This window comes from Dasypus novemcinctus, chromosome 29, assembly GCF_030445035.2.
Source record: "Dasypus novemcinctus isolate mDasNov1 chromosome 29, mDasNov1.1.hap2, whole genome shotgun sequence".
Lineage (NCBI taxonomy): Eukaryota > Metazoa > Chordata > Mammalia > Cingulata > Dasypodidae > Dasypus > Dasypus novemcinctus.
The window spans coordinates 30,853,559-30,867,615 of NC_080701.1; the positions used below are offsets into that span (position 1 = coordinate 30,853,559).

At 45.4% G+C, this 14,057-nt stretch overlaps 1 non-coding gene across 1 annotated transcript; it reads right to left on the minus strand.

Annotated features, from left to right (window-relative positions):
* Nucleotides 1–3,200: 3,200 nt before the first annotated feature.
* Nucleotides 3,201–3,307, minus strand: LOC111761017 (U6 spliceosomal RNA). The gene has a single exon (XR_002794505.1). It is a non-coding gene; the product is annotated as a U6 spliceosomal RNA (small nuclear RNA).
* Between the last annotated feature and the right edge of the window lie 10,750 nt (nucleotides 3,308–14,057).

A 14,057-nucleotide genomic window follows, 5' to 3' on the forward strand; every position in this document is an offset into this window, starting at 1 on the left:
ATTCTACTGCTTGCTTTAGGTTCGATTTGCTCTTCCTTTTCTAGATCCTCCAGTTGTGAGGTTAGGCCTCTGATTTGAGATCTTTATTTTTTTCTAATGTAAGCATTTAGAGCTATAAATTCCCCCCTAAACAGTGTCTTTGCTGCATCCCATAAGTTTTGGTATTTGTGTCTTGATTTTCATTCCTTGAAGATAATTTCCTTTGTCATTTATTCTCTGACCCATTTTTTAGTATTTAAGAGTATAATTTCCAATTCTCTCTCTGTTACTGACTTCTAGTTTTGTTCCATTTTTGTCAGAAAAGGACATTATATAATTTCAATATTTTTAACTTATTGTGATTTATTTTGTGACCTAACAAATGGTCTATCTTGGAGAATGATCCATGTGCACTAGAGTAAAATGTGCATTCTACTGCTGTTGAGTGAAGTGTTCTTTTTATTTGTTAAGTCTAGCTGTTTTATGATTGCTGCCGTCTTCTATTTCCTTATTCATCTTCTGTCTAGATGTTCTTTATGTTTTTGAAAATGGTTTATTGAAGTCTCCTACTAAAATGTAGAACTATTTCTCTCTTAAAATTTCTCAATAATTGCTGCATATATTTCAGAGCTCTGCTATTATGTGCACATGTATTTATAATTGTTATCTCTTCTCATTGAATTGACACTTTTATTAGTATATAACGACCTTTTTGGCCTCATAACAGTTTTTGACTTAATGCCTATTTTTGTTCTGATGTTGGTATATCTACCCCAGCTCTCTTTTAACTATTATTTGCATGGTGTGTATATATATATATATATATATATATATATATATATATTTCCCACACACACAATTTCTCTTCCAACCTACTTGTGTCCTTGAAGTTAAGGTGAGTCTCTTGTAGAGAGCATAAATTGGTTCATGCTTTTTAAATCCATTCTGCCCATCTCTGCTTTTTGACTGGAGATTTTAATCCATTTACATATAAAGTAACTACTAATAATGCAGGCCTTTCTTCTGCCATTTTGCTTTTTGATCTTTGTAAGTTTTATAATATTTTTTTGCCCCTCAATTTTTCTGTTAATGTCTACTTATGTATTTATTTGAATTTTATATTTTACCACTTTCTGTCCGTCTCTTTTCTTTCTGTAAATATTTTTCATATATTTTCATTGTGGTTACATGGGACTGAAATTTTACAGCTTAAATTTTAAACAACCACATTTGATTTGATAACAACTTAACTTACATAGCATACACATACACTATTCCTATACCCATCTCCAGATGAAAGGGGTTGATAATCAAAGCAGCTCTGAAGTTCCTCCTTTGTATATCATCTTCTTACAGCTCTCACATTTAAATCTGTAAACAAAACCATAGGTGATCTGGGTCCTTGTTTCCAGCTCTGTGTTGTGCAACTCACGGAGAGCTTTGTGGTGGTTTAGTTTATGAAACAGACACAGATTTCTACATTTGTCCATTTTGGAATAACTGGAACCAGACTAACTTTGCAGCTGTAAACACCTAGAAAACTGGGGAAATATATGAGGCATTGGTTTGGTTTTATTTATTTATTTTCATTTTTTTTATTATACAAGTTGTGAATTTACAAAGTAATCATGCACATGTGTAGAATTCCCATGTAACAAACCTTAACCAACATACCATACTGTTGTGGAACATTTGTTACAGATTATGAGATAATATCAACAGATATTATCCATAGTGTATATTTGATTTTTTTTTTCCATAATCCCCTCCTATTAGCATAGTATACCTTTGACATTGGTGCAAGAATATTACAGTATTGCTGTTAACTATAGTTCATAGGTTAAATTAATTGTATTTTCCCCATGTTTCTTGACATTCCCACCACCCTGCAATATGGTGATGTATATCTATTCTGGTTCACAGAAGGACATTCTTGCATTTGTACTATTAACCAAAATTCTCTTTCACCTCTAGGTTCACTGTGTTATTCAGTCCCTAGATTATTCTCTAGCTTTCTTTCAATTGACATTTACATCCCTAGACTACCCTTTTCTGCCACAATCCCATTTATAAACCAGTTGCTACTTACTATAATGTGTTATCATCAACTCTATCCATTTCCTCACATTTACAGTCAAGTTAATTAAAACTCCTACATTCGTTAAGCATCAGTACTCCTTCACAACCTTCTTCTTATCTCTTAATAACCTATACTCTGTTTTAACTCCATGAATTTGTTCTTTGTATTTAGTTCATATTAGTGAGACCATGCAATATTTGTCCTTTTGTATCTGCCTATTTCATTTAGCATAATGTCTTCAAGATTCATCCATGTTAAAATATGTGTCCCAATTTCATTTCTTCTTACAGTGTCACAGTACTCCATCTTATGTATATACCACATTTTGTTTATCTATTCATTGGTCGATGGACACTTGGTTTCTTTCCATCCTTTTGCAATTGTGAATAATGCTGCTATGAACATCAGTGTGCAGATGTCTGTTCGCATCACAATTTTCAGTTCTTCTAGAGATATTCCTAGTAGAGGAATTGCTGGGTAATATGGTAGTTCTATATTTAGCTTCCTGAGGAACTACCAAACTGTCTTCCACAGAGGCTGCACCATTTTATAATCTCACCAACAGTGAAGGAGTGTTCCTATTTCTCCACATCCTCTCCAGCACTTGTTGTTTTCAGGTGTTTTTTTTTTTTAATAATGGTGATTCTATGCAGTGTGAGATGATATCTCATTGTTGTTTTGATTTACATTTTCCTAATGGCTAATGATATGGAACAGTTTTTCATGTGGTTTTTGGCCATTTGTATTTCCTCCTTGGAGAAATGTCTACTTAAGTCTTTTGTCCATTTTTAAATTGGTTTGCTTGCTCTTTTATTGTTGAGTTGCATGATTTCTTTATACAGAATTGGAATTAAACTCTTATTGTATATGTGGTTTCCAAATATTTTCTCCCTTTGAGAGGGCTGCCTTTTCACTTTCTTGACAAAGTCCTTTCAATCACAACAGTGTTTAAGTTTGAGAAGGTCCCATTTATCCATGTCCTTTTTTTTCATTGCTTGGGCTTTCAGTGTGAGGTTTGAGAATGTAGCACCCGCCACCAGGTCTCGAAGATGTTTTCCTACATTTTCTTCTAGGAGCTTTATGGTTCTAACCTTTATACTTAGGTCTTTGATCCATTTTGAGTTAATTTTTGTTTAGCTGTAAAAATATGGACTGCTTCACGAATTTACGTGTCATCCTTGTGCAGGGACCATGCTAATCTTCCGTGTTTCGTTCCAATCTTAGTATGTGTGCGGCTGAAGTGAGCCCTGAGGTATTGGCTGTTGTACATTGCACAGCAGATAAGAAAGGACTGTGGTCCCGAGAGAAAGGAAACAATTAAGTCGAGCCCTGAGATCGCCCCAGCTTTTAGCCTGGAGGCCCTTTCTGGGCGTCAGCATAGGAAGACAATCCTGAACAGAGTACCCTGGTCTCGTTGAATGGTGCAAATAGAGTTTAGAGTTTGGAAAGCCTGAGGTAGGCTTCCAGAATTCTCTAATCTTGTTACTAGAGGCAGACAAGGGAGAAGGGGACTGTTTAGCTGAGTCAACCTCTGGTGCCTGCCTCAGTATGTATTACTTTGATAGTAAAATAAAATGAAAAAAGAGGTTGTTAAAAATCAATACATCATTTTAAATAGATTCTGTTTGGGATTGAGTCAGGTCACCCACAAAAAGAATGCTTAGGTCCCAACCTCTTGTCCTGTGGATGTGAGCCCGTTTGTAAACAGGACTTTTGAAGACGTTATCCGTGAGGCTGTGCCCAAACTGAGTGAGGGCAGACCTTAGTTCAATAGGGCTCAAGTCTTTATAAGGAAAGGAAGTTGAACAAGGATGGGGAAACCATTGGGAGTAGCCAGAAGCTGGAAGTCAATAGAACCCAGAAGCGAAAGGAGAAAATACCACCATGTGCTTTGCTATGTGATGGAAATGCTAAGGAACCCCACGGTCGTGAGCCAACCAGAAGATACTAACCCTAAAAGGAAGCAAGTCTTCTAGCTCTGAAACTGTGAGCCAATAAATGCCTGTTATTAAGCCAACTCGTATGGTATTTGTTTCAGCAGCTGTGAAACTAAAACAAGAGTACAAATAAATAATTGAGAAGATTGAATTTGATGCTATCAGTCCAATGGATTGTTTTGTTTATAATATTTAATGTGACATATAATTTAATTATGATTATTTAATATAGCAATGTGAGGCACACATTGAACAAGGCACCTGTGGAGGAAAAGGGAATTCTGACATGGCCAGAAAGACCTATTAATCTAGTTTTGGTGACACATTCTATATTCAGAAAAGAGTACAGTAAACAACAGAAAAAAAAAAGTCAAAGTCAATGGCAGAGGTAAACATTTTCCTGAGATAGCCACGAGGAAATAAGTACGGGCTGGAGTGACCAGACAAAGCTTCCTGGAGGAGAGAGTACCTGAGCTGGGTATTAAGGGATGTGAAAATCCAAAAGCCTGAGCATAGGGAGGGATTCTTCAAGCTTGGCAACAGTCATGCTGAAGTCCCCAAGATGAATGTGTCCTGTGGGTCAGGGAGAAGCTTGGGCAAAACTCTACATGAAGAGGAGGATTGCTATGGTGAGCTTGAGGTTTTCAAACTGATATTAAAGTATTTTCATTCCAAGGTGAAGGAAAGGCCACATCGCCCTCCAGGGAGCCCTTACCTCACTCCTGTGACATTTGTCTTGCTGACTCAGCTTCTCTGCAGGCTCCTTCCTGTTGTTTCCAAGGGACTTCGATGCCAAGAGCCTGATTCCTGCCACCAGGCATCTGCTGCTACTTTCTATTCCACCAGGTGCTGCCCAGCTGAGACCTTTGCCTCCTGGCTTCACACACCTGCTTTACCAGCTCTGTCATTTATTTTCCACCACCCACCGGGAAGAGACCTTGTCAATGACTTTGTGAGGCCACCTCAAGTGCCCGCATCTCAGGCTTTGTGACTGGTGAAGTGTCATTAGGTTCCTTTACAAGACACTTGGAGAAGGTGATTTTAGACATCCTGGAACAAGAGGTGAAAGACAGATGTAGTATTGACCCAACAAGTACAGGGCGAGGGGGGTGGAGGACTGGGACACGTGTGCACTGGAGCATTGCAGGGTGGACTCCTGTTCTGGGAAGACCCATGGGCCAGGATGGGTCCACCTTTATCACACAAGTACTGGACAAGGAGAAGCTATGGCTCTGCCACAAACCTGTGACGGGACCTTTCCACCTGTTCAGTGGGGACATTGATACTTACCCCGCTTACTTCAGTTTAGCACTGAACACACTTTATAGGCCATAGCATTTCTCGTCTAAATAAACAAATGGACAGACAAAACCTCAGCGCCCCAGACTGACACACACCCAAAGAATGGTCTTCCTTAGAGGATCCTGGTGGTGGAGGGTTCGCCATGTTAGACAGAAGGAAGGTCTGAACATATGTGGGAATCTGGAGAATGAGCTGGGTACGGAATGCAGGGCTCCCTTGAACAGATCTATCTCAGTGCAGAGACTCTGTCCTTCCTGTTCCTTTGCATTTGGGATTCAAATTTGAACTAGACTTGGTGTCTGTCCACAGCCAAGTGAGGAGGGAGACAGACAGGGACCTGAGAGAGCTCAGGGACTCAGGAAGTTTTCCTAGAGAAAGTGATATCTGAACTAAGGCTTGTCGTAAGGAGTTAAGGCTAAAAGACAGTGGCAATTAAATCTAAGAGATGGCTATCACCTAAGATGACTGCCAGGGACACAGGTCATTGACCATTTGCTCCTTGTGGCCTGTCCATCTTTGCCTCTATTTCTTTTACCTCTTGCTTTTTTTACACACTGGAGAGTGAGAAGAATATGGGACACAGAGTCAGGAGAGCCTGTGAATCCTTGTCCCAGATAAAAACTTTCCATGGCCTGGGACAGTTGCTCCACCTCTCTGGACCACAGTTGCCTCTGCTGAGGTATGAGGGGTAGAGTGGACGTTTGCCATTGAATCCCTTCCTCTGTTTGGGAATTGATTCCTCTACCCAGACAGCCTCAGTCAGAGAAGTGGAACTCTTGTTTCATCAAAGAATGTGAAAGGACGCTCAATTCCTGCCCTGCCTGACAGTGAAGGAGAAGACCGTGGCTCAGGTGCTTCCAATCAGAGGTGCACCTGTCAGTGTGTGACTCAAAAGGCAGTAAGGGCAGTGGAGAATCTTCTTGGAGGTGGTGGCTGCGGCAAACTGGGCTGTGTTCTTTGTGGTAGCAGTTTTCCCACCTGACCCGTTCTGTGGCCTGCTGTTGGGCCGCACGCCTGGTTGTATAGCTCCAAGCCTGGTTCTCCAGCCTTCCCACTGTGCTTTACATGAATTCCTTTTCTGACAAAGTAAGCCAGTGTCTGTTTCTTTTGCTTGCAAAAAAATACTCTGATGGACACCAAGGTTTGGATCAGATACTCTCCAAGATTCCTCTAGTTCAGTGGTCTATGATTCTAGAATTTATCTCCATACTAGTTAGCACAGTGTGGAGATATCGGAGGCCCTTAATTAACGCTTATTGGCCCAGCAGCAAAATGGGAGGCAGATCTCAGCCTGAGACTTTCCCTTTCCATGATCTCACTAAGCGATCTAAGAAACACGCACATGGGGATAGCAGGAGTCACCTCAGCAAGAAAGAGAAAGGCTGTGCCACATGGCCTTCTAATTTTATTTATATTTGACAAATTGGTCAACACATGAGCACTGTGTGGCTGCTTGGGGCTCGTCCCTAGGGAACAAAGAGGAGAAAGGCATGTTTTTCTGTCCTCAAAGAGCCACAATCTGATTGGGAGAGAGAGATGAGATGAACACAGTTTAGACATTTAGTGCTAAACAATGTGTAAGAGACATAAGGATTCAGAGAGTGGAGAAATCATTAGGCAGAGATAAAGGGAGGTGGGGATAAGGTGGAGTGTAAGAGTTTGAGTAGGATTTGGTGGCGCAGAAGGGTGTTCCTGTTTGGTGGGAAACAGCCCAAGCTGGGATGCAGAGGTGAGAATGAGTTGGAAATGAAGTGGTCACAGTGGGACGCAGGGTTCCCACTGGGGAGCAGTGGGAGTGGAGGAAAGGAGAGGCCGTGCTTTGAGGACATTGAAGGCACCGTCCACATTTCACTTACAGATTCAGAAAACAAACAAGCAAGCCAACAGACAAGCGAAGAACATCAACAACAACAAAGAAAGTAAATCACTGGGCCTGGTTCAGAAGGAAAACATTCAGAGATGAAGAGGAAAGAATTCAGTTCAGGAAGTATTTTTGAGGGCTTACCACGTACCAGGCACTCTTCTAGGAAAGGGATACAGCTCCCCTCCCAAATTTCTCTATTCTTGGAGCCTATGTTCTATCTGGTTCAAATAGATGAACCCCACCCATGGAGATCCTTATACATAGGATATATGTATAGATAGAGAAGATAGCAGGTGGGGATAGTGCCTGGAGAAAACAAAGCCCTGCAGAGGCGATCAGAAATGTTACTGTGAGAAGAAGTTGCATTGTATGTGGGTGGTCATGGAAGGCCTCCCTGCTAAGGGGGACGTTCAAGCAGAAACCACAAAGAAGAGAGTAAGTTACTGCGCTCTCTGGCAGAAGAGTATTCTAAACAGAGAGAACAGCAACTGCAAAGTCCCTGTAGCAGGAACGTGCTTGGTATGTTCCAGAAAGAACAAGGAGCCCTGCGTGGCTGAAGCAAGATAAGAAATGGGATGAAATCTGAGACGTGGCTGTTGGTGCTAGATCAGCGCTGCCATGGAAGACACTGGAGGATAATCACCTGCGAGGTGTACCCAAGTAGACATTTACTAGCTACGGTGAATCCCCACCTGCATTTGGGTGATTCCCATTGGTGAGTGGTGCTTGGGGCGGTCACATCTCACAAGGGCATGAAGGTGTGGAGAGCTTGTGGCTGTGGCCCCGGCTCCTTCCATTCCCACCTGAAGTCTTTCTCAGGAAAGCCCTGCTTTCCTTGCTCATCTTCTGGCATGGGAACTAAGCGCTGATTTTTCATGGGTGACTATGGAACCCATGACTGGGAAGGCTTCTCCAGGAATCGCTGCTGGTGAAAACCTCTTTGGCCAGGCCAGCAATTTCCTCTTGCCTGTGGCCCGTCCGCGCCTCGCCCTGGTCATCTGTCCGCTCCCTGCCCCACCGTTTGCTTGGCCACAGGTACCAGTGGCGGCCTGGATGCCCGCACTCTGTAGTAGCACCCAGCCTTAGTGACACAGAGCATTATTACAGACACAGCTCTAAACATCTCTCCTCTTCTTGAGGACAACTTTCTACCCCAGGTCTTGGCTTGCCCCTGGGGTTAAGCCCTTGGCCTTTAACTCCAGGTTTCTCAGCACCTAACGTTATTAGCCTCTCCTCTTTTCCGGAGACTTCCATTTCCCTCTCACGTCCTCACTCGACTTCTCTCTCTGCATCGCTGCCGCCGGCCCCCACCGGGCAGAGGAGGAAACAGACAGGGGGTTGTTCCTAGGTGACCCGAAGTTGGTGCTCTTTGGGAACTTACAAGACAGAGGGCAGAGCTACGTGGCAGTGGAAAGGGCAGGACGTGTGTCCAGGACCCGGCTCGGCTCCGGCAGACGGGAATGCCAGCCTGCCTCTCAGCAGCCCGGGGTCAGCTGAGCTCCTGCGAGTCCAATTTCACTTGCCGCAGGTGGGAGGGGGCCCTCGGAGGCCACGCAAGAGCTCTTGGATCGCTATTTCCAAGAGCACTGCCCACACACCTCTCTTGTCCCCCTAGTTCCCCGTCTCTTTTATATAACAGGATATTTTATAGATGGGGAAACTGAGGCATGGAACTAAAGACATAGTCAACTCATCCGGAAGGAGCCGTGCAATGAATAACAAGAGAAGACGAGGGAGAGGGGAGCTTGGATACCAGGAGATCATCTGACGTCTGGGCTAGCTAAGTGACCGTGGCGGTTACTCCCACCTCTGAGCCTCAGTCTCCCCATCTTCAAAAGAAAAGGCATAGACTAAAGGGGCGATGCAACTTATTTTTGGCCCCAGAATTTTGTGGTGAAGTGAAGTCGGTGGCAGTGAAGTCGCAGGCTCCCTCTTCCAGGCTCCCCGTGGTCACTATTAGCCCACACCCTTTTGGCCAACTTGGGGGCTGGGGGGCTGATTCCCGGCTTCTGTTGTCACTCCCCCCCTCTCTCGGGTCACCAGCCTGACTGCCTGGATGCGACTCGGCGAGGTAGAATTGGCAGCCACAGCATCTTTCCTGCTCTAATGCGAATTTCCCCAGGGGGGCCGGGGGTGGGTCCAGGAAATCAAATTGGCTGGCGGCTTGCTCTGGCTCAGGCGGGCGGGGAGGGCCGGACGACGACGGCTGGTTACATTTGGTGTCACGGGCTTTGGGGGAGGGGCCGGGGCTTGGCAGAGTCCCCTCCCAGCTTGGAGGTCCCCGGAGGCCCCGGAGCCCTGCCTGCCCACTTCCCGTAGTTCAGGCACAGATGGTCCCCATCAGCCCGTGAATGGGGGGGGGGGGGATTCTCACTCCGGCGAGCCTAGGGGGAGGGCTCTCCAGAGACTCTGCCCAGCTGGCTGTCCCCTGCTTACCGCTGTCGAGCGGACAAGGGGGAGGAAGCACGGCCAGATGGGCCAAAGCCTCGGAGCCTCGAGCCTCGAGGTGCAAACTCTGCCTCAATTTCAGGCCACTTGGGGAGGGGAGGAAAGACAGCTCTTTTATCAGGCAGCTGACTGTTTGGCAATTAACCTAGGGGCGTTGATACCAGAGCTTGGCATCCTCTCTGCTCCTGGGATCTTCGGAAGGGGCAGGTGGGTGGGGAAGGGTCCTTGGAAGCAGGCTGGCCTGGGATGCTGGACATCACAGGTGGAAATGCAGCTGCCTGTGAGGGGACCACCCGGAAGGGACGTCAGGGAGGGAAAGATGACGAGCCAGAGATTCCCCAGACTCTGGGTGCTGATCCCCAGCCTCCAGGGGAGCACTCCACGGCCACTGGTCCTCCGGAAGCCTTGTGCCTAGCGGGCTAGGACGCCCTTGGCAGCTGCTCGCCTCTGGCACCTGCTCCTGGGCGCCTTTGCACCAAGGCTGCTCCTGTGCCCTCCCAATTGCCCCTGGGACTGGAAATCCAGCGTGGGGCTATACCCCTCACCAGTGGGGTGGTTATGCCGTGCTAGTGTGGAGACCTGGAACCCAAATGGCTGGAGGAGTGAGGCCGAGAGGGTGGGCAGAGAAGGCAGACACATAAGCTTCTCCCAGGCCCCCCGGCAACTCCAGTTCCCCCAGCAGGCAAGGGAGGCAAAGGAAAAGCGTGAGTGGGAGGGTGCACGAGGAGGGAAGGCTGCAAGGGTAGAAAGAGAGAATCAGACTTGGGCCTGACTTTTTTTTTTTAATATAGATTTTTAAAAGAAGCTTTAGATTACATAAATGTTACAGCAAAAAGTTGGCGGAGGGAGCAGAAGTGCTGTTGGGTTCCTCCCTCCCACACGGGAGGTCCTATATTGGGTTCCGGTGCCTCCTAAAAAAAGACGACACACAACGAACAGACACGGAGAGCAGACAGAGAATGCAAAACAACTTGGGGGGTAGAAATAAATAAATAAATAAATAAAATAGAGGATTCTCATATATCCCACCCTCTTCCCCTCCCTCACTTTCCCACGTTAACCACATCTTTCATTAGGGTGGTACATGTGTTACAATTGAACACATATTGAAGCATTGTATTAACCGAGGACAATAGTGTACATTATAGTTTATACTTTGTCCTGCACAATTTTATAGGTTGTGACAAAATGTATAACATCTGTATCCATTACTGCAATGTCATGCAGGGCAATTCCAATGTCCCCAAAATGCCCCTATGTTGTACCTATTCTTCTCTCTCCCTCCCCTCAGAACCTCTGGTGGCCACTGCCTTTACATCAATTTTACAAGTTCTTCCATCGCTAGACTAATAAGTCTACTTTAGCCCCTAGTTGTTTTTCCCGCTTATGTTTGTTCCTTTCTCAATCTTGAGGATTTGGGGATGGTGAGGCCCACCCTGCCTCCAACTGAGAGGGGGATTAGATTCCAAGGGACCCTGGCTTTTGAATCTTGCTCACCTTTTTATTAGCTGAACTCCATTAACCAAGCCGTTTACATCACTCTGAGTCTCAGTTTCTCTGAGGAAATGGCCCATAGCAACACCTGCTTCCTAGGGTCAAGCTGAGGAGTCAATGAATTGAGTATATGTAAATGTCCTATATTAAACTGTCAGTATCATGAGATGTCGTTGGGTTATTTATTGTTATGAAGAGAAGTGATGGTCATAATAAGCTCGTGTTTCCCCCACACCCCCTCAACGTGAGCTCCCCCAGGCCTCGACGGGAATGGCCAGGAGAGGGCTGGATGGCACTGACCCTGCTGAGGATGCAATTTTAGGAAAAGATGCACTCTGCCTTCCCAGTACCAGGCTCGCCTGCTGGTACAGTAGGTGGGAGACATTATGGGAAGGCATTCTGCCAGTTCCCCACCCTGGGGATAGCAAGGTGACTTATTTCAAGGGTTTTTCTAGTTCATGGGCCCAGGGAGCATTTTAGGCATAATAATGTTTCCCAGTGAGACTATTTTGAAAATGAGTGTAGATACAGTTGTGATTATTAAAATGTGAATTAAAAGCACCATGGAATTCATTGTGCCTCTTTGGTTTGATGGCTTTTCTTAAACACCAGAGACTATTTGATGGATCCTGGATCATTTTTTTCACCCTAAAAGATGGACAGAGACCACTTTTGAAGGGTAGAGTTTCTTCATGGGCCACACATGATGCATTTGAGGAGAGAGGGGGCCAAGGAACAAGGCTGGGTGGGATGGAAGGTTGGCAGGTTGGGGCCATGGAGAGGATGGGGCCATGGAAACAGTGTGAAGCCTTGGGAAGATCCTGGGCTCTGGGGACAGTCAGAGTGAGGCAGGTTAGTGTAGTGAAAGGGGGGAGGGGGCCGGCACGGCAGACAACATGGCCAACAGACCACATGGCCAACAGACAACATGGCCAACAGACAACATGGCCAACAGAACACATGGCCAACAGACCACATGGCCAACAGACAACATGGCCAACAGACAACATGGCCAACAGAACACATGGCCGACAGACAACATGGCTGACAGACAACATGGCTGACAGAACATGGCCAACAGACAACATGGCCAACAGACCACATGGCCCTGAGACCCTGCCTGGAAACCTCCTGAGAAGAAGGCTGCTGGAAAGACACTGCAAGATCCTGGCCATGAGAGTCTCATTTGGAACGAGAGGGAAAACCCTAGATATCCTCATAAGGCCTCACCATTGGCCCCTGGAGAAATGACAGGTGGGACAACCAATCAGAACAGCAAACAGACCTTAAAAAGGCCTGACCTCGGGCCCCACCCACGCCACTCACTAGACCACGTGCATAGGACCATGTACGTTTCTCCTTTTCTTGTTTCTTAATAAACTCTTTACCCCCTTGCCTACCCTACGCCGTGTCCTTAAATTCTTTTATGCGGCATAAGCCAAGAACTTAGAAGCCCAGAACCCAGAGCCATCTGGTAACAAAAGCAGATTTCAAATTCCATTCCTGCCCCTTATATTGGACTTGGGTCACAAACATAATGTCTTTAATCTTCAGCCTTCACAGAATTGTCAAGAGGAACAAACGAAAGATTATTTGCAAGCCATAGCAAGTCCTTTAACATGAGTTGAATAATGAAAAGATGGCATTCTCCCTTGGACAGAATATTTTCCTCTTAATGTTTCTCTCATCCATGGCTCTCTAGATAAGAGCTTGGATAAGCTTGGATAACTAAAAAGGAAAACAACAGATCACTTTTATTTTCTTTCTAGAAAGCAAGGGAGAGGGAGTGGGTATAGCTCGGTGGTTGAGGGCCTACTGCGCCCATACATGGTCCTGGGTTCAATCCCAGGCAACTCCTAAAAAATTTTTTTTAAATAAAATAAAATGTAAAAAAGCAGGGGAGAGGAGGAGCTCAAATTATTTAGACCTAGTCTCACCTTACTTGAAGGAGGGTACTGCCCCACTGTCAGTGGGCTTTCTGAGCACATCCTTGTCCTTTGGCTGATGGTGCTGGACCTGATGCTTTAATGGCTGGATCGAACATGTGTCTCACTATCAGCCTGCGTGGCCATCAGCAGTCAAAGATTATGAGGGACCCTTTTGGTTTGGCACTATCATATTTATCTAGGGCGTAGAGCAGGTGCTCATACGATGTTGGCTGAATGAACAAGTGAATGAATGAATGAATGAATGAATGAATGAATGGCTCAATCATGGTTTGTCTTGTTCCAATCCCTTCTCTCTCCCTGGGCAGCTTGCTAGGAACTTTGAAGGGGTCTCTCTCCTTTTCCTGCCCTCAGGATCACCCAGTCCCACCTCAGAATCCTGTGGGCCAGATTCCCATTTTCTTTCTCTGAAGCAGTCGGGGCCATTAAACACAGAGAATTTAGGACTAGTGCTTTTCATTGCACAGCCTGATCGTAGGGCCAGAAACTTATGGACGGGATTCAACCTGGTTCCGCAGTAGCAGGAGGCAGGATGCCATTTACCCCAGGCCATATGTAGGGTGGCGGCTGCCAAAATCACAGGCGTATACCCTTCCCCTCCCCTCAGCCCCTTTCTGAATTTCGTTCTAGCCAGACGGAGATCAATTAAAAAAAAGAGAGAGAAGTTTGTTAAAACAATTCACATCACTAACATTAAGGTGCTAATAACTTGGAGTTAGACCTCCTGGGGTACATTTGCATTTTAATAGCGTGTGCTTAGGTCGCTAATGCTCTACACCCAGCGGAGTTTTTGAACCAGGAGTCTGGGGGTTTGGATTTAGTCCCTCGGCTGCAATTAGCACTTCAGTTTAGGGTGAGTCATCTTTCTCTCATTCTCTCTCTCACAGCTAAGTTTTTTCAACCTGTAAATTTTAAAAGGTTGCACTAGATAAAACAGCCAATATAGTAGACTGTGGATTATCCCATGTGATCTCTAGAACCATTTTATCATAAAAGGCCCTATGAAT